General features: G+C 52.7%; 1 long non-coding RNA gene across 1 annotated transcript in view; it reads right to left on the bottom strand.

The window, feature by feature from the left end:
- Positions 1–1,423: 1,423 nt before the first annotated feature.
- LOC149875455 (uncharacterized) overlaps positions 1,424–26,679 on the bottom strand; it is a 46,456-nt gene continuing 21,200 nt past the window's right edge. The window contains exons 2-3 of the long non-coding RNA XR_016439664.1: positions 3,493–3,732; positions 1,424–3,271 (exon numbers count right to left, since the gene is read on the bottom strand). This is a non-coding gene — a long non-coding RNA (uncharacterized LOC149875455). The remainder of the gene's footprint in view (positions 3,272–3,492; positions 3,733–26,679) is intronic.

The raw sequence follows: 26,679 nt of genomic DNA on the forward strand, positions 1-26,679 counted from the left end.
GCCTGCCCCACTTCACTTTCCTGCAGAATTGTTTCAGGCACTCCGGCAGTTCATCTCTTGGTAAAGTCCCGCTTGCTTTAATGTGAGCATTTGTCCATTCCCCACAAGTAGCGCTTTGTGTGTGTCCTCGTTGACCATCCCTCCATTTCCGTGCTGATCAGGAGCTCGTTCTATTCTGTTTTAGAAGCAGCGCTAAACCTCAGGCTTCGCAGATGCAGAGATCAGGATGAAACCTGACGTGGATGCGAGATTATCCCACAGACAGACAAGGTTTTTTGGCTAAATCAGCCCTTTTATTAGATTGACTCCAACAGCTGGAAAAATTCTTCTTTGCGAGCTTCCCTTCGTCAGCTGATCTGCACATCATCCCGCGTGCATCTTCTGTGGGATACTGGCACCTTCCATCTGGCGGCTGTCACCTGGAGGAGGGATGGACCTCATGTCTCCTGCAGGGATGCAACGTCCCTATCTCTGGGATGGACCATGAAGGCCATCTGGTAGCTTCGGCAGGTCCAGACAGACCAATGACAATTCCTAGCAGCGCAACTTTCTGCACCGGTTCACTATTTGATAGGGGAATACCTCCAAGATTCACATGCCAACGTCTGTGGGGCTGGAGACCACTTTTCTGGCAGGAAATATCTTGCCCCCTGTGACCTGCCACTGAAAGAAACTGAGCTGAGACTCTCACGAGCAGCAAACCAGGACGGTGGGTGGCAAGCCTTCCCATATGGCATCCCACCACTGATTTGGGTGCGGTGAAAGTTTCACTTGTTGCAATGGCAATGTCCAAGCAGGCAGCAGTGTCTCTTCTAGGAAACAAGAGGGAACAACTCTACTCATCATCTCCCTCAGTTTTGCTGCTTCCTGAGCCATTTGCAAGACACGGTGCTGGTGAGCTGCGTGTGCATGTGGCACCCGGATAGTCTGGTGCTAGAGATGCACAGGAATGATGAAGCAGCAGGGAAGGAGGTGAGCTGTTCAGAAGGTTTTGCAAGGGAAAAAAATCGTATTTCTGTCTCCTTTCAAAAGCTCTACAGGTTCTTTCCCAGGGGAGGGGGTGTCATGCACCCTAGCCCTGGCACACAGGAAAGTTAATATCCTCTTGGTGTGTTGAAATATTTTGAGAGGGGTTGCGGGGTGTTCTTCAGCGGGTTAGGTCACCCACTTGCAACGCATCAGAGATACCAAATTTCAGCAACACTTTTATTTCAGTGTTGCCCGATGCTCACGTTTGACATTTTTTAAATCACATAAGCGACACAAGATTCGCAAACGAACGGCCTGTTCTAAAAGCTTCGAAATCCGGACGCTTTCTAGAGACCACGATCGGACATGTTTAGCGCATTTCCATACACACGTCCGGGAATGTTAAGGTTGAACGAGAAGAGAAAGCTCCGAGTAAAGGTTTCATGAATGATTTATTAATTTTTTACACTTGTTTGGCTCTCCTGGGAGAGTTGACTGTGGGGATTATACTTTGCAGATTAGCAGTTTAAATAAAGGACGCTGGGGCTGGGAGATGGGACGCCTGAGCCCTGAGTTCACGTCACTGCCTTGATCACGGTCCAGGAAGTCGCTGTCTCTGTCCCTGTAAAAGGCATCATGATTTTGACCTCTGTTGTAAAGTGCTTTCAGACCTTGAGATCTAGGTAGTAAGATGTGCAGGCCCTTCGCCATCTCAGCCCTGTGTGTGTGTGCATGTGCATGTGTGTGTGTGTATTCAGTTTTCTTTTCTCTCCATTAAAACCTTTTTTTTTTTCATTCCTGACTCACAAAAAGCAAGTATAGTGTTTTAAAAAGACCCGAGGGTGTCCTTACCTCTGAGTTTCCGGGGGTGAAGGTCTACAGGTCACACATTGCGTGCACGCAGTCATGGACCCTCCATACACGGGCACAGAATCAGCGCCTCTCTACACATATACATGCATGCACGGACACAGAATCCCAGATCCTCCACACGCACTCACACAGACACCCGTGCACACAGACAGAATCGTGGATCCGCCACACATGCGTGCACACGTGCACATATATGCAGACACAGAATCACAGGCTCTCTACTCATACACGTGCGGGCACAAACAAACACAAAATCAGGATCCTCCACACACATGTGCACAAACAGAATCATGAACCCTACACACACACACACACACACACACACACACACACACACACAATATGATGGGCCCTCCACACATATATGCACGCACATGCAATCACAGACCCTCTATCCCCCGTGCACACACATGCACACATACAATCATGGACTGTCCATACACATGCATGTGCACATATGCAGACACAGGATCAGGCACCCCCTACACATGCACACATTCTCACAATCACAGACCTTCCACACACATACATGTGCATGCTGTCTTTCTCATGGATCCTACACACACACACACACACACGCTGAGCCCTTTGCCTAGTGTTTTTTCCATTCATCGGTTATAAGAGCCCCTCAGCATATTTGCCCAGCCTGTCATCTTGCTAGACACCCAGTGCCTTTTCCTCAAAATTTGAAATAGCTGTGAAATGGGCACTACCTCATCAATGCCCAAATTGCTCCGATGCCAGAGCATCTTTGCTGCTAGAAGAGGCGAGCAGCAGCCTCTGCTGTTTGATTTCTAGCCAGGAGGGGGAGCACAGAACATTTGCAACAGGGTGATGCCTTTTTTTTTCTTTTTCTTTCCCAATTTCTAGAGGAGACTGAAATTCTCCGTCAGGACAAACCTGGATGGTGTCTGGCCACAGCTCCTGCTCTGCAACCCACCGAAATCAGCAGGAGAGTTCCCACTCGCTGGCCTGGCCTCTGTGTCGCGTGCAGAGGGAATGCACTTACAACGTGCGTCGGGAGCGATTGCAGGGATGTCGGATGGGGTAATGTTTGAGATATGGTTTGGGCCGTTTCAGGAATCCATTCATCGCACTAGGCTTTCTGCCAGGTTTAAAAGCCCCACTCGACAAGTCGTAGGAGGGCTATAAACCTTGTCATGAGTCAGTCTCTAGCTGCGGAGGGTCAGAAACTTTCGCCAAGGGCAGCTACAGAGTTACTTGCACTTTTCTTCGAAGCAGCTGGTTCTGGATTACCATTTACCATTTACCACTGGATGCAGGTAACTGAGTGAGATGGATAAGTGGTCCAACCCATCGTGACGACTCCTCATCCTTCTGGCTCTTCGGCCTCATTTCCCCCTCCTCTTTTTCTTCTTATGATGAGAAAGTAATGGAGAGCAGTGCCAAAGTGAGTGGTGCTCATCTCCTGGGTGAAAGAAGATTTGAACGTAAAAGCTGAGTTTGGCAGAAAACTGTAGAAAAAGCAGGGCCAGGAGGCAGGGTCGATCACCCATGCCTAAACCAGCCCAGAGGCCAGTCTAATCTGCACTTGAGTTGCAGTGACAGAGATCCCACAGCCTCCCAGTCCCAAGCCACCCTCAGCATTGCAAACTTCTTCCTCTCCATCCTACTGCAAGGCAGACTCACCCTGGGTTCTCCTCCTCAAAAAAGGGAGACTACTTGCCCCGGTTTTCCAGTCTTCTGGACTTCACCTGATCTCCATGAGCATATGAATATGAGCCACCAATGCGATGTCACAGCTGGTAAAGCGAGAAAAACTCTAGCTTGCATCCATAGATGCTTCTCAAATAAATCCAGGCTGTCATCCTCCCGCTGTACTTGGCCACGGTGAGGCCGCAGCTGGAGTCTTGCATCCGATTCTGGGCTCTGCAATTCAAGAAGGAAGTGGAGACACTTGAGAGGGTGCAGAGGAGAGCCACGTGCATGATCAGAGGGCAGGAGAGCAGGCTTATGATGAGAGGCTGAGAGCCATGGGGCTCTTTAGCTTGGAAAAGCGCAGGGTCAGGGGGACCTGGTGGCCACCTATAAGTACGTAAGGGGTGTGCATCAGGATCTGGGGGAACGTCTGTTCACCAGAGCGCCCCAAGGGATGACGAGGTCGAACGGTCACAAATGCCTCCAAGACCGTTTCAGGCTGGACATAAGGATGAACTTCTTCACTGTCCGAGCCCCCAAGGCCTGGAACAGACTGCCACCGGAGGTGGTGCAAGCACCTACTCTGGGCTCCTTTAAGAGACATTTGGACGTCTATCATGCTGGGATCCTGTGACCCCAGCTGACTTTCTGCCCCTGGGGCAGGGGGCTGGACTCGATGATCCTCTGAGGTCCCTTCCAGCCCCAACGTCTATGAAATCTATGAAGCTCTCAAAGATCACTGTAGAGCTACAGCCCCACGGCTCTGCAACGACCTCCTTGAGTGCTCAAGGATGAACCGCATGAAGCCCTGTCGTCTTCTCTAACTATCCTTTGGCTTGTTCTTTCCCTGCTCCCCTGACCCTGGATGCTGGATGTGCTGCGCCTCTGACACTTGGCCTTTTTTCTTGCGAAGCTTGAAAGAGAAGAGGCGCTTCGATGCTTTAGTTCTCTCTGCGTCATCCATCATCCCTCCCAGTGATCATTAATGCTCACTTCTGAATCTTACAAAAAGCAGAAACGGGGCCATATGAGTGTGGATGAAACTAAAACTTTAGTACAGGAATACAGAGATGAACAGTGGGAGAGTGGAGGCGCAGGCACCGCTCCCAGGGGACATAAAAGACAACAGAAGTATGCTGGAAATGAGAGGAAAACCAAGGGGAGGGCAGTTTCAAGTCATTTGAGAGCTCACTGACTAGCTAGGCTAGTCTCTCGCTGCATTTCTCTATCCATGTTTTTGCATGGTGTGCTCTTACACCCGTAACCCTGTCTCTGTAACACCCACCCGCCTTGCCTAGACTCCTTTGTGTCTCTTCTCCCATGAGATCCTGCCCACCGGTTCCCAAGAGTATGTTCGAGTCAGCTTTTCTGAAGCCTGATGCCTTTATTCTGCTGCTCTCCTTCCTTCCCTCCCCGCTCATCCTGCTTTACAGACTTTACCCCTTTGATGATACCCCAGCCCTGGGAATCCTGCCTCTGCATGTCATGTGTGCCTCATGGGTTGTCACTGCATCACGGCTGGTTCTCCTGGCCCATCTCCTGGGAGCCTGCACTTTAAGTCCATCAAGAATATGTCTGAGATCAGCTTATTTCACAGACAGCGATCGCCTTCAGGGGGAACCAACATGGCCTGGTTTTAAATGTTTCCCCTTCCACAATAACCCTTGCAATGAGCTCATTATCCAACCGGGTTTTACCACTATCATTATTTATTGTACTGCAGCTGTGAGTAGAGGCCTACAGACCCGCCTTGGGCTGGGCTCTGTTCAGACAGTCCCTGCCACCGCTGAGTTGCCATGGATATTCCCCTTATCCACATCCCTTGCAGTTTCACTGTAGAGGCCAACTGTGCTCGTGGCCTGGGTTATACTGCTGGCACCCGGGGGTAGGATTCAGCAGCCCCCACAATACTGGGTGGGTGGGGGCTGAATCCCCTGGCTCTTGTACAACAATCCTGCACTGTGATGCATGTGTTGGGCACGTTTCAAATCCCAGTTGGCTCATTAAAAAAAGTACTTAGCAGGTGGCCTGACCTCTGTGCTTCCCAGGCGTGGAGGTAGATCCAGGGTTTTGAAAAGGGGGGTACAGGTGGTGCAGTGCATTATCATGTAGAATATGACACCTATTTTTCTCTCGTTAAAGAGAAACAAGGAGCTTTAGTAATATGCCAGGGGCCTGGTGTTATGGTGTTGAAGGTCAAAGCAACAACCAATATAACTATCAGAAGATTACATATTAAGTTTAAATAAAAACTACAAACTGGAGCTAAACTGTTTTCAGTGGTGGCAGGTGACAGGACAAGAAGCAATGGGCTCAAGTTGCACCAAGGGAAGTTGAGGTTGGATATTAGAAAAAAACTTCCTCACAAGGAGGTTGAAAAACACTGGAACAGGTTATCCAGAGGGGTGGTGGGCTCTCCATCCTTGGGGGTTTTGAAGACTCAGGTAGACAAAGCCTTGGCTGGGATGATGTAGGTGAGGACAGTCCTGCTTTGAGCAGGGGGTTGGACTAGATGTGACCTCCTGAGGTCCCTTCCCACCCCAGTTTTCTATGATTTTAACTGGGCAAAAAAAGAGTCAAACTAGTCAAAGGATATTGCATCATTAGTTCTACAGTCTTTACAGTACATCTATTATCCAGTTTTGTAAAACAAAGTCTAGTCTTCCTAAGTGTCTTGATAGTGCCTGCAATACTTCTCAGTCTGTCATTTCAACATTAATATTTAATTAATATTGCCACCCCTGGATGACGGTTTTTAGCTAGAGCCAAAAACAATCTGCAGGGCTGTGAAATAAGGGGACATTTCCAGGAATGGTGAAGAAACAGCAACACTGCAGAAGAGAGGATAGTTTGGGCAGTGGAGTATCAAGACCATTTTAAAAAAGGGCCTGTTGTTAACACCAGGGGAGCTGAGAGAGATCAGCAGGAATCAGATAGATGCTAATGAGCAATTAAGTCAATTTTGACTTCATCCGCCCTGCTTGACTTGAAATGCTGCTGCCCCTCGGGGTGGTTGGTTTGAAAGTTTGGGTGGAGCAGGAATGAAACAGGGGTGCAACTGGATCCAGCCCTGCCCGGGTCCCATTGTGAGAGGCTTTGGGCACCTTCCATTTTATGCACTTTGTGCAGTTTGGTAGGGCGTAATCACTACCTGCTGCATATTGAGACTGCACTAAACAGGAGCCCTGGCGACTGCCCCCAGGGGAGCTACAGTCCAAGGAGCCATGTTAAACCAGCCCTTTTGTACCCAGTGAAGAGGCATTTCTGTGAAGCACTCACGCAGCAAATTTTATTAAACTTCTGCAAAAAGGAAAATGGCTAGTAAATAAATGAGTGTGCAATACAGATACTGCGCTACGTGGGTATATCTAGATATACTCTATAGCCTGTTACACACTGAACAGAAATAAGCAGACTTCAACTTAGTATAATCTAAAATAGGGGTGCTAAGCACCAATCCCAGCAGGCTGGGGGTGGCATGGGGCCCCCAGAGCCTGATCTCAGCTGGGTAGAGGTGGTGCAGAGCCCCACACCACCTCTGCCCATCTGCAGCCAAGCCCTATGCCACCCCTGTCCAGCCTGTCTGCTAAATCCCCAAACTGCTCCTGCCCAGCCAGGATCAGGTGGACAAGCCCCAATGCCACAGGGCCAAAACTATGAGCACCGCCAATCTAAAACCCCAAATCCTAAAAGTCCTGAAAAGCGGTCAACCTGGCAGAAGCAACTTACCCAAATGAGAGGCTGAGGTCTGAGGCTCAGGATCCTCAAAATATCTTCAGATGGGAGCCGCAGCCCTCGATGCAAGAGGAACACGTCTAGGATCCCTGACCCCCTTCCTAGCTGCCTGCATAGCAAAGTCTTACAAAATTACCTGACAGAAACCTGGACACATACAGTACTGAAACAATGCCATGATGTTCAAGAGAGTTACCTACATTGAGCCAATCCCTTTATTGAGATGAGATATTCTGAGATTGGCCCATCTGCCAAGAAATATTTTACACCAGGCGACTCGGTTCTGGGTTTTTTTAAGCTTTATGCTAACTTAAGGCCTCCTGCAATGCTGTGCTAGGGCTAACTGGGCTGTGCCAGTGCTCCCTGCTGGGATTCAAACCTGGAGGGTCCTGGCTAGAGGGTCTTGTCCCTCCACTCAAGGTCAGACCGATGCCACATTTGGGGTCAGGAAGGCGTTTTCCTCCAGGTCAGATTGGTATGGACTGAGGGTGGGGGTTTCTCTCAAATGCATATTCACAGCCTTCACAGCAGCAGGACGTTGCTTTACCTGTGGCTGGTGCGGGTGTGAGGTCTATGTCGTGTCAGGGGTGATGGTATCTTATGTAGAGTTTAGATCATGGATTGTAGGGGGGGCGGGTTGGACAGGGCTGATCCTGCTTTAGGCAAGGGGATGGGCCAGACATGACCTCGGCAGGTCCCCTCCAGCCCCGCTGCTCTATGACTCTATGAACTGCAGCCCAGATAGCAGGGCTTGACTGTGGATTTGCTGCAGACCACGAGGCAGGCCCCTTCTCCTCCATGCCTTGACTAGTTCGATTGTGAGCTTTCAGATCCCTCCATTTCTATTGCAAGGCCTTTGGGGCACAGGGACAGGCTGTTGCGATGGGTTTGGACATTGTCATCACAGCACATCCCTGGCCTGGGCACTAGCAGCAATGCAAACCATAGATAAGGGAGTGGAGAAATGTGATGCTGGATGAGATCCTTTAGGATACAGGCAGCCCTAGTGTTAACAGCCAACATCACCTGCTCTCATTCCTTCCAAGTTCATGTGCAATCAGGATGGCAGGGCTGGTTCGCAAGATGACCAACATGAATGTGAACCCAGCAAGTTGCCATACACAGGGCATGTTAGGGACCGGGGCACAAGCAGTCAGAAGTGGACTTTGCCTGTGGGACAGGTGACCAGGGCCATGATCTGAGGCATCCGGGCATCCAGAGATGCCAGACCTGGTGTTAGGAGCTAAAGCTGGGGTCAGGACGTGCCAGGAGATGGAGCCAGCATTGGGAGCTAAAGCCAGATTCAGGATACACGGGACTCTAAAGCCAGACCCAGACCGAGAGCTGCTGGCTAGGCCTGGCTTTTGAAGGCTGGAGCAGGTGGCAAACCCTGGAGGGGCTCGATCTGTGGGAGCTGCACGAAGGCTTGCCGTCAAGGCGGCATCTTGGGCGGGCTTGAAACATTCAAGTTCCTTTGAAGAACGGCATAGACGCGACCTGTTCCCCGAGTCCAGCGCCGCGCTGGGCAAACGTGTCGCTGGAAGTCACCCTGCAAATCAGCCCCCTTTCTAGCTGGATGGAAAGGGAGAGTGTGCTTAGCTGTGCAAGGCAGGTCAGGCTAGGCCAGCGATTCCCAACCCGGGTGCCGTGGCTGGGGGCTGCTAGCGGGGTGAACACGATGCACAAGATAAACCCAGAGATTTCAAATGGGGAATGCAGAGTATTAGAAACATGCTGCCCTGCTGTGGGCGTCCAGGGGAGTCTGCAACAGGAAAAGTTGCTCTGTTATTTCTCTCTAGTCAAGGAAGGGGTGGAAATGAAGAGCTGGGGTTTTCCCAGGAGGGGCTGGAGCCTGTAAAGGTTGAGCTCGGATGATCACGGTGCTCCTTTCTCCCTCCAGTTCGGTGTCTCAGGGCAGCTAAGGGCTTGAGATCCCGATCTAGCTGGTGGCCACAGCACCGCCTGATAGAGATGGCTGCGGGTCGGGGTACGGGAGGCTGAGCGAGCTTCCTCCGTGCTCTTACAACGGCTTTCTGGTCGGTGCCGAGGAGGGCACGCCGTGTTGTTTTTCCCAGAGAAAGGCGTATTGTGCGGTTCAGAGCTCGTTAGCTCAGCGCATTAGTCACCGGCTGATCGCAGCCAGAACCCCAGCTTGATCCTAGCTCGGCTCCGAGTGACAGAAACTTTATACGAGTCAGATGGCAGCGAGCGGGCCCCGGGGGGACCAGCTTCATGACCTCATGTCGGCTCAGGTTCTGGTGGGCCGCCGGCCACGGCACACAGCCCCTGCCAGCACGACGCTGGGATGACCGGCAGTCCTTCTGCCAGGCAGAAAGGCAGGGCCGCCGACTGCCCGGGTCTCCGCGAGGAGGCTGGGAGCATGCAGGGAAGCTGGATGAGACCCTGCAGCGCATGCAGACGGGAGCAGGGGCCTAGGCAGAGCCGGAGAGCGCATGGGCTCCTCCTCGAGGACCTCCCCGCCGCAGTTTGCATCGTGTTAGCATGTCATGTCCGGCACGTGGTGCAGCTCCTGTTCCTGCAGCAGGCCTATGCAATCACGAAGGGTGCGGATGGACCACGTGAGCAGGAACACTAAACCAGGGGGCACCCGCCGAAATGAGCAGGAGACAGGTTTAAATCTAGCAAGGGAAAGGACTTTTCTATGCACCACGTAGTTAACTTGTGGGACTCATGGCCGCAGGAGGGGGCGGAGGCAGAGGGCACAGCCAGATTCAAAGAGGGACTGGATCAATTCGTCGATGATAGATCTAGTCATGGCTATTGAACAGAACTGTTGGAGATGTTTTCTTTGGCGTCTCTAATCCAATCGACAGCAGATGTCAGCGAAGGTATTGAATAGGGGATGGTGCGCTAGAAATGCTCAGTTCAGTGCTCTCCCTGTACAGCATCCACTCCTGCCACAGTCAGGGACAGGCTGCTGGGCTACATGGACCATTGGTCTGACCCAGTATCCCATTGCTTATGCTCTTACCCTTGGAGGGCTGGTACTGGGCACTGCTGGGGACGAGTTATCCAGAATCGTGCTGACAACATGGCTCACACCCAGACAGGCGTAGCGCGAGTGGCAAAGAGAGATCTTCACTTGAGTTGGGATGGGGACCCACCCTGGAAGGGCCTTCGTGAGGCATTACGATGCTGCTAGATCCATTGTCCTGGCCAGACAAAGCCACCCTTTAAGCTCTGGTGTCTTCAGGCAGCCATATCCGCTCCACCAAGATTGCAGAGAAGGGTCTGGCTGAGCAGGGCAGAGGTGAGGAAGTTGGTGCATGTATCTGCACGTGGGCCTTCCTGCTGCACACGCGTGCTACAGTCCAGCCAGCTCCAGATCATCTAGGACAGAAGTGGCCAACCCGTGGCACGTGCTACGAGAGCATGGGCAGCCTCTGCATGCAGCAGACCCAGGAGGGAGGCAGGAGCACGGCGGCAGCTGGAGCAGAAAGCAGAGCAGCAGACTGGGCAGGCAGCACAGATCCAGGAGCCAAAAGCAGAGCAGCAGACAAGGTGGGGCCGGGGGAACGGCACTTGGAAAGGCTGTGGGGTGAGTCCGGGGCAGGTTGGCTCCACTGCTCTACAGGTGGAGGAGGCAGTGCTGGCACCCCTGGGGGCTGCTTAGTCACCTCGGGGCCTGTCCAGGCCAGAAGAGGGAGAGTCGCTCTGCACGGCTGAATGCTGCGAGCCAGGGTCACAGGATGCCGGGGGTCCGGCCAACCAAGTGACCTTTTGTGTTGCAAAACCAGCTCCTCAGCACTTGCCCTTCCAGCCCCGTTATCTCAGTCTTCCCCTCTAATTCGGTAACAAACAGAGCCCTGAGTGGCTGATGTCATTGTCCCCAGCGGGGCAGCACTGGCTCCAGCACCGCTTCTAATTGGGAAGTCATTAAATGCCATTAGAGTTAACGATGTTAACGCACCAGCAACAACAATAGACACTAGTTCGACCCCTCTCCAGAGGGGGAGTGGGTGGCTGGGTGGCCTGTCCCATTGTATTTATGCACTGGAGTTTTGCTAATGTAGCTAAAGCGAGCAGGCGCCTGGCTCCGTCCACCCGGCTTCAGCTAAATAGGATTCTTTAGCCAAGGAGAACAAAGGTTCCCCGAGCAGATTGGACTTGGGCATGACCAAATTACCAGGCAAGCTCAGCCAACAGGCTCTCAGCCGCCCGCCGTAGCGTGCAGCGCTCTTTGGTGGTCCTAGTAGCTGCTGCTTAGCTAGGGACATAAGCCAGCATGTGGCTAAGGACCTCTGCAAGAAGTTAGGTACTGTCAGAAGAGACAGCTCCGTGCGTGCGGCAAAAAGGGTAACCCACGTTCCTCGCTGGAAACCTACCAGCGTAGGGCCCCGGCTGGGCATTATCCTGCAGGACTGCCAAGGAGCAGGCCATTCCCTCGCTCCCGCCGACTGGGTTTCTTGCACCCTCTTAGAAGCGGCTCAGCCTGCGTTACCCGCCTGGGTCTGCTCCACTGATCCGTACGGGCCCGCAGCTCGGCTGATAGCTCGCTGAGCCCAGGTCTCCCTCGCACGGCTCTTCACATCTGTGCTCTCCTCTGCGGTGGTGCACGCGCTGCTCCTTGCCTCCGCTGGGTCTGCAGTGCCGATCAGTGGCGCCATCCCTGAGAAGTTGGGTTTGACATGAGAGGAAGCAGAGAAGTGGGTGGTCGTGGTGGTCTGAAGGCAGGCTAGGGTGGCATCTGGGCTAACTGACTGAGAGGCACAAGCTTTCATAGGCGATAGCCTACTTTGCCAACGCCATCCTCTGATGAAGAGGAGGCAAGAATTATATTAAGCAGGAATGAGAGAGGAGCCTCATTTTGTCTCAGGACAAGCTGGCAGGCAGCCCCTTGGTGTCAGAGAATGACCTAGGGTGCCATTGTATCTTCATTCATTATCTATATCATAGCAGCCCAAGTTGAGGGCTAGAAGCACCCATAGCGCATCAATAGCAACGCAGGGTCGTGTGCCACCAAAAAGCATGGGCAACGCCACTGGATTCAGCAGCAAGGTGAGCAGAGCTGCAGGGGAGCATGAGAGAGCAGTCCTTGGCACCAAGCTGAGGCAGTGGTAGGTGACTTGAGAATAGGGCGGCCACTGACACATCCCCAGAATACAGGACATCCCGTTGGCAAGAGGTGGGACACCTGGCCCCCTCAAACAGTCAGCAGTGACGGCAGGTTGTAGGTTGATGACCCTTGTCCATTTTCTTAACACACAATCACTGTGGAGCCTTTTTACGATGGGTGGGAAGCCGGAGTTGTCTGGAGACAATGCATCAATCGTTATGGTGCCCTGTGACCAGTGGGGTCCCCCAAGGCTCTGTCCTGGGACCCATCCTGTTCAACATCTTCATTAACGATGTGGACATTGGAGTCAGGAGTGGACTGGCCAAGTTTGCCGATGACACCAAACTTTGGGGCAAAGCATCCACGCCAGAAGATAGGCGGGTGATCCAGGCTGACCTGGACAGGCTCAGCAAATGGGCAAACGAGAACCTGATGGTGTTTAACACCGAAAAATGCAAAGTTCTCCACCTGGGGAGGAAAAACCTGCAGCATCCTTATAGGCTCGGCAGTGCTACGTTGGATAGCACTATGGAAGAAAGAGACTTGGGGTCATCATTGACCACAAGATGAACATGAGCCTGCAATGCGATGCTGCGGCTAGTGAAGCAACCAAAATGCTGGCGTGCATCCATAGATGCTTCTCAAGCAAATCCCGGGACGTCATTCTCTCCTTGTACTCGGCCTTGGTGAGGCCGCAGCTGGAGTACTGCGTCCAGTTTTGGGCTCCACAATTCAAAAAGGATGTGGAGAAGCTTGAGAGAGTCCAGAGGAGAGCCACGCGCATGATCAGAGGTCAGGAAAACAGATCTTACGATGACAGACTGAGAGACATGGGACTCTTTAGCCTGGAAAAGCGCAGGCTCAGGGGTGATCTGGTGGCCACCTATAAGTTTCTCAGGGGTGACCACCAGGATCTGGGGGAACGTCTGTTCACCAGAGCGCCCCAAGGGATGACGAGGTCGAATGGTCACAAACTCCTGCAAGACCGTTTCAGGCTGGACATAAGGAAGAATTTCTTTCCTGTCCGAGCCCCCAAGGTCTGGAACAGTCTGCCAGCGGAGGTGGTTCAAGCACCTACATTGAACACCTTCAAGAGTAAATTGGATGCTTATCTGGCTGGGAACCTATGACCCCAGCTGACTTCCTGCCCTTTGGGCAGGGGGCTGGACTCGATGATCTCCCGAGGTCCCTTCCAGCCTGAATGTCTATGAAATCAAGACCCAATTGCATTCAATTCATGCAAACAGGAGAGTTGTAATCAATGCTACATGTTTTTTTTAAAAAAGGCTGATCTCCCCAAGCTGCTGGAAGTGATGAGTAGTATTGACTGGAAGAGAAACCAGACAAAAATGTGAATGAAAATTGGGAAGTTTTAAGAAGTTATTAGATGGCCAAAAATCCACAATTTTGCAATCAAGCAGGAGGACAACATTGGATACAAGCCCATCTTGATTCAGTAGAGAAGTGTAGGCAGCTATTTAGAATTAAAAAATCAGCAATATGGTACCCATGGGAAAAGGAACGGAGCAGTCAACATCCATTAGAAGTTATGAAGTGCAGAGAATTGATAAGGGAAGCTCACGAATCCGGGAAAAATTCCCTGGCTAAGATTAATGACATTTATTAAGCATATTAGGAACAAACAAAAACGTAATGATAGAATAGGGCTGCAACTAGACAGGAACACTGAAGCTGTTAATAGAGATGTTTGAAACATTTTTTTTCTATATTTGGAAAGGAACAGGATGAGGTGCTTGAATTGCATGGGAATGATGGAGGACTTTCCAGTCCATTAGTAATAGAGAAGGATGTTAGACAATAGCTACTAGGCATAAACACTTTTTAAACCAGTAGGTCCAGATAATGTTCACTCAAGTGTCCTAAAAGCTGGCTGGGGAAATCTGGGCAGCCCATGTTCTTTTTAACGAAACTTGGAGTACCTGGGAACTTCCTGGACGCTGGGAGAGTATTAATGGGCTAATATGCAAAACAGCCAATTGCTATGACCCAGCTGACGACAGACCAGTGAGCCTGATACCGTGTTTCCCCGAAAATAAGACATACCCATAAAATAAGCCGTAGCAGGATTTCTACGTATTTGCGCAATATAAGCCATACCCCGAAAATGAGACATAGTGATAGGCGTGGCTAAGCGTACCGGCGTGAAGCGGTAAATAAGACGGGCAGCCCTTCTCATTTGCCCCATCGTGACAGCCGGCCCGGTGTGAGGTCCGCGTCCCGACTTTGACCGCGGCCGCCCCCACCCCCGCCCCCGCCCCTGCGCGGCCATGCTGTGGGAGCGCGTGCGGCACCTGTCCGTGGAGCTGGACCGCCCGGCCGAGGCCCCGCCCCCCGCCCCGCCCAGCCCCCGGCCCCGCCCGCGCTCCCTTGCCACAGGCGGCACCTACCTACCTACGTTCCAGAAGAAGACGACTTAATTGTATTTGAATAAATGTAGATTGTTGTACTATACTTAATAAAAATAAGACATCCTCTGAAAATAAGCCATAGTGTGTCTTCTTGAGGCAAAATAAATATAAGACAGTGTCTTCTTTTCAGGGAAACACAGTAGTAACCCCAAGCAAAATAATGGAAAATCTGATATGAAGCAAGGAAAAGGATGAGAATGTGACTAGGGCCAGGCAATGGAGTCGGACGTCAAGTATGTCGTGTCAAACCTTCTGTTCCTCTAAGGGTTTTACAAGCTTGGGTGACACCAGTAGGGGTTATTGTGGGACCCCTGGCACGGCTGTACGAGCACTCGTGGTGCTCTGGTGTGGTGCCGGATGACTGGAAGAGGGCCAATGTGGTCCCCATCTTTAAAAAAGGGAGGAGGGAGGACCCGGGTGACTATAGGCCAGTTAGTCTTACCTCAGCCCTGGGGAAACTCTTTGAGCAGATTATCCAGGAGCACATCTGTGATGGACAAGCAGCAGGGATGATGCTCAGGGGCAACCAGCACGGTTTCATTAGGGGCAGGTCTTGTCAAACCAACTTGGTGGCCTTCTGCGACAAGGTCACAAAGGCAATGGATGCAGGTGTCGCCGTGGACGTAGTCTTTCTGGACTTCAGCAAGGCCTTTGACACCGTCTCCCACCCCATCCTCATTAAAAAATTGGGCAACTGTGGCATTGATGCCTACACCGTTAGATGGATTGCAGACTGGCTGAAGGGTGGCACTCAGACAGCAGTGGTGGATGGGTCATTTTCAACCTGGAGGGACGTGGGCAGTGGGGTCCCCCAGGGCTCAGTCCTTGGGCCCGCACTGTTCAGCTTCTTTATTAGCTACTTGGACAACGGGGTGAAGAGCAGCCTGTTTAAATTCACAGACGACACCAAGATTTGGGGTGAGGTGGGCATGCTAGCAGGGAAGGAGAGATTACAGCAGGACCTGGACAGGTTACAGGGGTGGGAAAATCAAAATAGGATGGGATTCAATACTGACAAGTGCAGGGTGCTGCACTTGGGCAGTAGGAACCAGCAGCAGACCTATAGGCCGGGGAACTCTCTTCTCGAAAGCATGGTGGCAGAAAGAGATCTTGGAGTCATTATTAACTCCAAGATGAACAAGGCCAACAATGCGAGGTCACGGTTGGCAGGGCTAACTGGACCTTGTCGTGCATCCACAGATGCATCCCTAGCAGGGCCAGGGAGGTGATCCTCCCCCTCTATGCGGCACTGCTCAGGCCGCAGCTGGAGGACTGCGTCCAGGTCTGGGCGCCGCACTTCAGGAGGGATGTGGACAACATGGAGAGGGTCCAGAGGAGGCCACTCGCATGGTCGGGGGGCAGCAGGGCAGACCGTACAATGAGAGACTGCGGGACCTGAACCTGTTCAGCCCTCACAAGAGAAGGCTGAGGGGGACCTGGTGACCGTCTATAAACTCACTAGGGGGGGTCTGCAGGGTTTGGGAGAGACCTTGTTCCCAGAGTAACAAGGAATAACGACCATAAGTTGCTAGCGAGTAGGTTTAGACTAGACATCAGGAGGCGCTACTTCCCGGTCAGGGTGGCTAGGGTCTGGAACCAACTTCCAAGAGAAGTGGTGCTGGCTCCTACCCTGGGGGGCTTTAAGGGGAGGCTCGACATTTACCTGGCTGGGGTTGCTTGAGCCCAGTTTTCTCTCCTGCCCAGGTGGGGGGTCGGACTAGAAGATCTACAATGTCCCTTCCGACCCGACTTCTATGAATCTATGAGTAACTCTGTGGACACAACAGACTTCTGTAAGGAGCCTGAGTACCACAAAGCAGCCTCATGAATAAAGGTTGGCACAAGATGAAATCAGGATGGCAGATGGCTTAAAGGCTGGCTGGGAAGCCTGAAAAAAGGAGTTGTTAATGAGGATCTTTCTAGTAGGGCACTAAGGCTTGGTACTAGGCCCAACCCTATTCAAGGTTTTCATCAAGGATGTTAAGCAAGGATCACTTGGTCCTTCACAAGTTTCATCAGCAAAAAATGAGTGAATAATATGGGCAAGTCCTGCTTGTTCTTAGGCCGTCTGTTTGCATCAGCTCTGCCAGTGTAGAGGATGCAAAACCTAAACCAAAACCTTCCCGGACCATAATCAACCCAACTTAGGACACTGAGCACCCTGGATGGCTGTCTAGGTGAGGCCCATTCAAATAATTAGCATTTGAGCACAGCCAGTGACAAAACTGTACATCTAGGGGCAAATACTCCAGGTTGTGCCTACAGCACGGTGTATGTGGGGGCTGCATACAGCCTCACAGGGATGCTGAAAAGTGGCTGTAGACACCATGGGCGTTTATACACGCCACATTTTTTGCCCTTTCTTGTGCTGCAGTGGCATTACTGTTTGCACAGGCAAGTTTTCTGGACACTTTAAAAGTTTTTCTGGTGCATTAAATTAAAACTCCTTGGACATAGTTTAGTTTGGTTCACCCTGAATTAAAGCATCACATCCTTGGATTCATTGCATGCAAACACAAAGGCACTCAAAGACGTGTAATGAGCCTCTTTGTCCACCAGATGGCTGCAACTTTTTTGTAGTTCACCCCTTTAAATTGCTTCTGCTTTCTTTTTTTCTTGTGTGTGCTGGCTCCCTGCCCCCACAGCTGCATGGCGGGGCATGGGGGGCCCTGGGCTGGTGGCGGGGGGCAGTGCAGGAATGCCCCACTCTGTTGTGGTGCTGGCCAGGGACAAGGCTTAATTCGTTCAAAAACCTAGCACGTGCAAACACTGATGTGACACTTCAAAATAAACAAGTTTAAACTTTATAAACCTATTTAATTTAATGAGGATTAAGCCCCGTGATGTGTGCAGGTGCCCCAAGGGATGCAGCAGGAGCCCCAGTGAAATACTGTCGAAGGAGCAGAGAGTGGAGTTGCTTTCACTTCTGTACAGGGCCCTGGAGCAGCTCAACCTGGAACACTTCAACAGCTCTGGTGTTCAAATAAGGAAACTGAACAATGAGCGAGGATGCGAAAGAGAGCCATGACAATGATGCAAAGGCTGCAAGGAAGTCCTTGCAGGGAAGTCTTGGAGGGGTACGGTGTCAAAAGGACTAAGCGGTGACTTGATGACAGCAGCTAAGAGCCTTCGCCAGGAGAAAGCAGGAGGTCCCATGGGATCCCAGCAATAGCAGTGAAATGTCTAACAAGAACCAGGGTCTCAGGGATGATATCAGCCAAATTCAAATGGGAAGTCAAGCATAGGTTTAACAGCCAAGGGTCTCGACCATTGGAACAAGCCACAAAGGAAGCGACGGATTCCTCTCCCTCAGTGTCCTCAAGGCTGGACATGTTGTAGGAAGACAGATGCATGCTATCGGGGTCACTGGGCCTAGGATAACTGGGTGACATGGACCTGTGGCCAAGGAGAAGTCAGACGAGGCAAGCACGTGAGCCCCCCCACCGGCTCCATGCACGAGAGGAAGAGTCTCTGCCTTCAGGACCTTCCACCCTCAGCCCAAGCCAGGGAGGGTGGAAGGGACAGAGCCGTGAAGTGGTGGGCCCCAGGTCACAGAGCACGTCTCTGGCTGAGCCGTGTGTCTCCTCCTTGAGGCTTACACAGGCTCAAAGAGACTTGTTAGCAAGAGATAATGAGGGTCACGAGAAGGGGCTGTGTTTTCCACAGAGGGCTGAAGATTTCTGGAGTGGAGGCACCGAGGAAGAGACGAGCGTGAGACTGGATCAGATCCTTTCTGTGGTTAAACCAAGGGCACGTGGGATGCCCACGTCGTGCCAGCCGGTCACTGTTCCAGAAGGTGTGGCAGACCACGGCTATCCCTGCAAGGGGGAGGCAAGAAAGGGAGGAGCAGCAGCATCTCCTTGGACCATCAGCTCTTTTCTCATGGGACCAGCCAGCAAGGGCAGGTATCGGCATGTGAGCTGGCATCTGTGAGGTCCTGCCTCCATCTACCACCAACAGGCAAGGCGTGACTTCTCCCCAAGCTGGCCTGGTGCGGGAAGAGGCTTGTGGTTTTGCAGATCTCATGTTGGTGGAGCCTAACCAAGCAGACTGCCTAGGACGTCATACCAGCTCTGCACCTGGCTGGGAAATACCTGTTGTAGCTACACACCCATCTAGCTCCTGGCTGGCCCAGCAATGATGTGTCTATGCCAGAGATCAGACTTTGGATCCTTAAGTGAATGAAGGCAGGGGGTGCTGCCAGGGCACCATATACATCCAATATGGCCCATCCCCTTGTGTTCAGAACTCATGATCTAAAAGAGAGATTTTACACACCAGGCCATGGGTAGTTTTGGGGCTTTTTTAAAAAAAATCATAGGTGAGTAGTTATTTCAATGCATTCTCTGCTCTCTGAGCCCTTAGAGTATACAGGGCAGGTTTGAAAGGTTTTCTCAAGGGCTTGAAACAGAAAAGACATGGACACATTGGAAAGAGTCCAGCACAGGCAACGAAAATGGCTTGTGGGGGACGGAGGATATGACTGGTGAGGAGAGGCTGAGGGAGCTGGGCTGATTTAGTCTGCAGAAGAGAAGACCGAGGGGGGATTGAATAGCAGCCTTCACCTCCCTGCAGGGGGGCTGCAAAGAGGATGGAGCTGGACTGGTCTCAGCGGGGGCAGATGACAGGACAAGGAGCAATGGGCTCACATTGCAGCAAGGGAAGTTGAGGTTGGATATTAGGAAAAAACTTTCTCACGAGGAGGGTAGTAAATCACTGGAACAGGTTATCCAGAGAGGTGGTGGGATCTCCATCCTTGGAGGTTTTGAAGACCCGGCTAGACAAAACCTTGACTGGGATGATCTAGTTGGGGTTGGACTAGATGTGACCTCCTGAGCTCCCTTCAACCCTCATTGTCTACAATTCTGTAACCTGCAAAAGCTGCTGATCCCATGTAATCTGTGACTGCCATTGCAAGAGCTTCAAGAAAACCATCACCAATTGCCGTATTTAGGGCTACCTCTTCCACTTCCATTTCTGCTTACCCTGGGCATTCACCTAGGAGCACTCATATGCAAAAGGCATCCCCTGCAAAGAGTAAGCAGAAGTGGGTGGGTTGTAAACACAAATATTTGTTCTCATATGCAGCCCCTGCCCTATATCCCCTTACAGGGGCAGCCAGGTCTTCTGATCTCACTTAGGTGCAGCAGTCCAAGACCACAGCCCCTTGGTCAAAGGCTGTCGTGGTAGAGGACTTTCCCTAGGGAAGGCATGAAGGAGCATGTGGCAGGAGACACAACTTGGTTGCCCAGGCTGACATGCATGCTTGAGTAGTCACAGTCCAGCATGGCCTTAGATAGCTGCGCCCCAGGTGGCACACCAGACGAGGCCCCCAAAGTCTGACCCCTCTCCCTCCCATTTCACCCCCCATCCTGCACCCATCTACAAGGCTCTGCTTTTTCATGACCTTCCCTGGGTCCTCACCGTGCCTGGTTTCCTGTACCATGGTGCATGAGACTGGGAGCACCAGGATCCAACCACCAGCTGCTTTTTAGGAGCATCAGCAACGAAACCAAAGCAGCAAAAAACTTCACAAACCTCCCGTGCGGCTTGAAGAGCCAAGATCAAGCTGCTTAATCTCAGTCTGGGGTTGCTGGCTATGAAATGGCAATAGCTCTTCACTTCTGGGCTGGTATATCTCATCCAGAAGCCACCACTGGTTAGGCTGGGTTTGCTCAGCAACGCTGGTTCATCCTCCCTAATTGGGTGGGAGAGTCCCAAAATACAAATAGCAAGTCCCAGTCCCAGGATGAATGACTCCAGAACAGCACTCAATTATGGTCCCAGTATCATGTGCAGGGATCTGGGTTTCCTGTTGGCCACAGAAAAATGTGGATGTTCTCCTCTGAAGGAGAAAAATGTGGTTTCCCCTTGCGGGCGGGCAGAGTCCAGCCTGCAAGGGGCTGCGTGGGGCCAGGGTGTGCATGCTCGCTCCCACGGGCCAGCAGTGCAGCCAGGCCGCGGCGATGAGCAGCTCCCCCAGCTGCCTGCAGGTACGTCAGCGGGAGCAGATTGAGGCCCCCAGGGTGAGGGGGGAGCGGGCCCGAGTTGGCGGCTGGGCCGGGCAGTGCTGCACAGCTGGGGGGTGCGTGGGCCCCGGGTGGGAACGTGCGACCACGGGGCCAGCTGGGGCGTGGGACGGCGCCACGGGCAGCTCATCCAGAGCGCGGGGGGGCCGGCTCTAGGGTGACCGCCAGTCCCTAATTCGCTAGGACAGTCCTGGAGCGGGACCGTGAGGCTGCACGACGCTGGGACAGCTCCCTTCCAGCCCCTGGCTCTACGACGCTAGCCCACATGCCCACTGAGCCCCACAGCAGAGGCATGCCCTGGGAGGCTAGCCAGCTCAGAGCTTTGTGTGCTACGGGCTGTGACCGTGCGCAGCGTCCCAGGCCGGTGCCAGCCTGCTGGCTGGAGGATTTCTTAGCAAGGGAAAACATTCCTGTCTGTCTGTGGACTTACTAAGCCAGAGCTGTATCGGCACAGTGAGTCAGGATGCCCTGCCCACCGCAGAGATGGTGGGATAAAAACAGAACAGGCCATTAGCTAAACAGAAACGCAGGCCCGTAGCCCACGCTGCAGAGCCAGCCGCCAAAGCGGGAAGCCATCCGAGCAATGCTGCTTACCGTACCCCCTTTCCTTAGAAGAGCAGGCAGGATTTTCTCCCCCTAAAAGAGCACTCGAATCTCTTCCCCCACTGCTCGGGAGCAGCGATCCTCCACAGCATGCGCGGGGCCGCGCCGTGAGATCCTTTGAAGGGGGCCACAAAAAATGTCAGCAGGGTTAGGAGCGCGAGCACCGACACCTGATGCACAATAAACCACCGGCGTTTCAACAGGAATCTGCTCGGATCCGGTGTGGGTTTTCGCAGCTCTTTGGAGCGGGAGAATCACTATTATTTCCGTCGTCAAGAAAACGCAAGTGAAAGCAAGGAGCTGGCATTGCCCGAGGGGTGCCTCGGTCTATCGAGGAGAGCCTTGAGTCTGAACAGGGTGAGAACCACAGCGCGAGAGCTCACCAAGGGCAGAAGCTCCTATATTCATTAGGGCCCAATCGTAGCATCTTCCTCTAAGGATCAAAAGTCAACTTCTTTCCCCACATTTCAGGAAGGAGCGCGCTGGGTGCCGGGCTCGCAAGCTAACGATGCTGGATGAAGCGCACGTTTCTCAAGGCCTGGTTTGTGAATGATCAGCCGGGTAACCCTACTGAGAAGGGGGAGCGTGCTCCTCTTCTCTGAGGGGCCCAACCTCAGGTCCCTAATAAAAATAATGAAGGCGAATAAATCTAGTTTTCTAAGGGACAGGGGCTTTCTCCATAGATGCCACTTCTGCTCCCCTTCATGCTAGTTTTTTTGCCTAAGAAGCTGGGATGTAGATATAGCTCTGGAAGGCACGACCAGATCCACCTTTGCAGCACCCTTGGTTTGAGATGCTGCCTCTGACTCAAACCCAGCTTGATTACACAGGGATCAGACCGTCTCAGCCGGGGCACAGTCCACAACAACCCACTCTGGTATTTTCACTCCATTATTTGCTGGTGTCGTGCATGCACCCAAGGCATCAGCAGGGTTTGGGCCCCTCACCTTGGGCACCAGTCAAGCGCCACGCTCCAGCTGAAGGAGCAAGCCCATCAGCAGCAGCAGGCTATTAACATCTCCACGGAGCAGCCACTTGAGGGCACACACAAAGGTGGCATGGGTTGGGGAGCATTTTGAGGAGAAGGAGCAAAGATGAAGGAATCTCTCTTAATCGGCTGTCAGGTCGGCAAGCTTGCAGTGGAAAGGGATCGGAGAAGCAGACGCCAGCCGCAGCCTGCGCCCAGATGGCAAACTTGCCAGGGTCATTTACAGCTGAAGCTTGGTTTCAGCCCCGTCATTTGGATCTCCGCTCCAGGTCTGAAAGCTGTCCCTGCCCCCAGCTGCAGGTGTGTTTGGACAGGGGCGGCGGGGGCTGGATCCACTGGGCGCTGGATACTCAACAACATAAAAAATGTCTTGAAACCGCCTCCTGCCATCCAGCAACAGAGCGAAGCCTTGATGTGCTGCCATGGCTCCAGGACCAGGCTGAGAACATTTCTATGGCCCATTTGTATTAGCAGGGAGGGGCTTGAAACAGGAGCCCATTCCCCACCAGCCATGTAGAGCCTGAAATAATCAGGGCTCTGTGGCTCCGCAGACCTGCCTAGCATGAAGGCATAGCCAAGTCCCAGGCTGGCACCATTGTGCATAGTTATTTTTAGCCGTATGTTATTTAGCATTTCGTATTAATACATCCAGCACATGGCTTTACTTATGAGCTCTCCTGGAGTGCTGTTTCAGAGGTGGCTTCTTCCACTATGAATCAGCAGCGTCCATTTGGCTTTCAACGTGCGTCCGAAAAACCGGCTGGCACAAGACTGCTGGGCTCGCCTGCCGACAAAGAGCTTTCAGTGTGCACGGAGGGCTGGGCGAGCCTGGGGTGGCAGGGGGGAGCCGAGCCCACTGGCAGCACTTAGCAAAAAGCCTCCTAACTACACGAGAAGCAGAACAATGCAACAAGGGAAGTGGTGAGACCTCCTGCGGAGACCTCCAAGAACAGACTGGAAGAGCTTGGGAGCAGCGACTCTTGCATTTGTGCGGGGGGTGGGTTCAGACAGCCCTTGAGATCCCTTCCAGCCCCGCTAGTCTAGATGTGGGATGTCTTTGCACTTGTCTCTGAACTGACTTAATGCCCTCTGATTCAGAGTAGCTTTGGTCGTGCACCAAGGAAAGCACGGGGAATTGGGGATGGGGAGTGCTTGTCTGTGGCTGTGCTTCCTCTATGTCCAGTTTGCAAAGGATGGGAGTCTGGTACAGCTCCCGCCTTGCAAGCCTTGCCCCTTAGCTCAGCATGCTGTGCTTCTAGCTGGAGAGGTCTCTGGTCAAGTCCCAAAGTGTCAGGTAACATGGCAGCCATCACTAATGCCTGGCTGTTCCCATGAATGCAAAGAAATACCTGTATTCGTCCCATATTTGAATCCTCCAGTCCATTACAGGCCAATGCAGCCATCACGAATACCTGGCTGTTCCCATGAATGCAAAGAAATACCTGTATTTGTCCCACATTTGAATCCTCCAGGCCATTACAAGCTGATACAGCTACAGCCTTGACTAACATTGACAGCATTGCCAGATCGCAATAATACCAGACCAGCCGAAACCTTCATGCAAAGTATCAGGTCTTTACCTGCAAGGAGGAATTTTTTCCCCTAGGCAAGTTTCTTGGGCATTTAAAGGAAAATTTTACAGGAAATCAAATATAACTGCTATAAACTGCCTGCTCCATAAATTACAGCTCGAGTCCTATTCACAGGGAGTTAGGAATATTGAAGCCAAGCATTAAAACAGGTTATTTAAGGTGGTTAAAATCTGGACTAGATGTAATCTAAGACCTAGCTTTTTTGCGAGGTGGATCAAAATCCATATCGACTGAAATCCAGCTCCATGGGACACCATAGCAAAGCAAAGTCCACAACATGCTCTGTAAAAGCATCACTGCTGTGGGATGCAGGAGAGAAAACTAGGTGCGTAACCAGAAATAGGTCGATCCACCAGGTCTGCAGATGACACTCGGTGAAGGACGTTAACACAAAAAAACATCTCAAAGGACCCCAGGGTTTTGTGCCTGTCATGCACCGCCCCCCAAATGCAACGCAGCCAGAAGGAGGACAGACTTTAGCCATGTCACAGCACATGGCGATTCGGCGGACAGTTTAGGACAGGGAGCGACAACGCGGAGTGCCGGCTTTTCACTACGAGGTGGGGCTGGGATAGGCAGAATGATTTTCTGTGGCAGGTGGAAAGCTTTGTGGGGCAGGCTTGGTCCTAACTTTCATGCGCTGAACGATGCTGAGCATGCTGACAGGCTAAACAAATCGTTATTAATCTTATTAACAGTAACGAGAAGCCATCGCTGAGCTGGAGTCTGGCCAGGTCACTGGGCTAACTTTCCTGTTTGCATGAAAAAGCCCCTGGGCTCGCTGTGGTCGGTAACAGGCTTGGAGCGGCTCCAGCACACGGCCTCCAGCTGCAGGGAGCCTCAGCCTCCGGCACTGCCCATGGCAGAAAGAGCAGCTGTGCGGCCTGGGATTGCTCCTGTCCCACCGAGCAGAGGACGACCAAGGCAGCGCGAAGCATCACAGGGAGGCTTTCCTGCCCATTAGAGATCCCCTCTGGTTCCCACTGGGCTCCCAGGGCCTGGGGAGTGATGCTTCATGGCAGATGGGGTGAGCTGTCTGGCTGGCAGGGTGGGAAGTAAGGCCCCGGTAATAATGCACCACTAGCAAAAAAACCCAAATGCATTAGGAACTGGAGCCCCATTTTCCAACAGGACTCTGGCTCCTTATGCCCTCTGGCTTTTGATGAGTTGCTTTGGAAAATGAGCTGTAAGGACCTAAGTGGAGTAGGATCCTCTGAACATTTCCCCCAAGCAATGCATTTAGTGACAAGGCAGCTCTAAGCCTGGCTTGGCCACCCAGCTCATAAGTCTGAGGGGTCAAATCCGGACCCAGGTGAAGCAGTGCACTGTCAAGTGGTATTTCTGTTAGGATCATGCCTCGTGCTTCTGACCAGGGTTGAAGCCCTGGAGCGTCACCTGGCAGCAAGCAATCTGCCTCGGAGCATTTCTTCCAGCAGATCTAGGGTTGCGAGCGGACCGGAGAGGAAGGGACTTGGGCAGGGTCGCACGGCAGGCCAGTGGCAGAGCTGGGATTAAACCACAGACCCCTAGGCTCTTTGTTCAATGCCCTCGCCATCTGACTGCAATACCTCCCGCACACGAAGTACACCAGGGGCCTTGCCTCGAAACTGGGAGCCTTGAAGCCAACACTTGAAGGCGACTGTTCACCAGAGCCGTTGTCCTGAGAGCCTACCTGGCCCTGGGAAAACATGACCCTTGTGCAGAAGTGGGGTAAAATGTTGCAGGCAGGAGAGATTCACCTCCAGGCAACGGGGTCTCACAGGTTCTTTCCTCGGGGCAGCAGAAATCTTCCCATCCGTGGCCTAAGAGATGCTGCCTACCCCAGCGCACTTCCAGTCTAGCCCCCTGGGCAAACCGAAATAAAAGCATCGGCCGCCTGATTTACAGGTGGGAAACTGAGGCGCAGAGTGATGCGGTGATTTGGCCATGGTCACGTGACGCGTCGGTGTCAGGGATCTCGTGAGGCCCAGCCCAGCGCTCGGCCTGCCCCCCGCCAGCTTGCTTGCCTCCTTGCAGAGATCAGTGGCGGGCTGGGAAGCGCCGCATTGTGCGTGACGGGAGCGTGGAGCAACTTCTCGGGTCTCTTGTGAAGGCTGCTGGACCCTGATGGACTCCGGCTCCTGGGCTGACCCACGCACGTGTCACCCGTGCCCCTCGCCAAAGCCTGGCGCGGGCTCCACGGCCACGAAAAAAGGACACTTCTGTGTCCAGCGCACGTGGCAGTGTGCCTTCCCGGCTCAGCCCCACGTGCCGCCTGGTTCAGGACCCTCCCAGACAGCAGCTGCTTCAGAGGGAGATAGATGTAAGAAATGCCAGGGATGCAGGCTTCGTGTGCTGCTCTAATGCACGCCTGCCGACCCACCAGGGCCTGCAAGAGGCTCTCGAGGGGGCTCTGAAATCCCCCTCCCCAAAACGGCGACTTTCTCATGAGCAGGGGTCTGACAGGCCCTTGTTTCTCAGCCACCTGGCCCTTGCTCTGGATTATCCTCTGTGTCTGTCAGTGCATATAATGGCAATAAGCACAACAGCCACGACCTAATTGCAGGCTGGCAGAGGCTAAGCCCCAGGACAGGGTAGCAGGGGGCGGGCGCAGGTCAGAGCTGACGTACATGGGCAGGAGCCGTGCGGGGCTTGCACATCAGGGTGGAAGTGCACCGCCAGAGCTGTGCGGAGCCGGGGCTGGGCTGGCAGGGGGGCCGTTACGGGTCAGCATTGACGTCCTTTG

Source organism: Crocodylus siamensis, chromosome 1 (genome assembly GCF_052110815.1).
Source record: "Crocodylus siamensis isolate JL-2025a chromosome 1, ASM5211081v1, whole genome shotgun sequence".
Taxonomy (NCBI): Eukaryota; Metazoa; Chordata; order Crocodylia; family Crocodylidae; genus Crocodylus; species Crocodylus siamensis.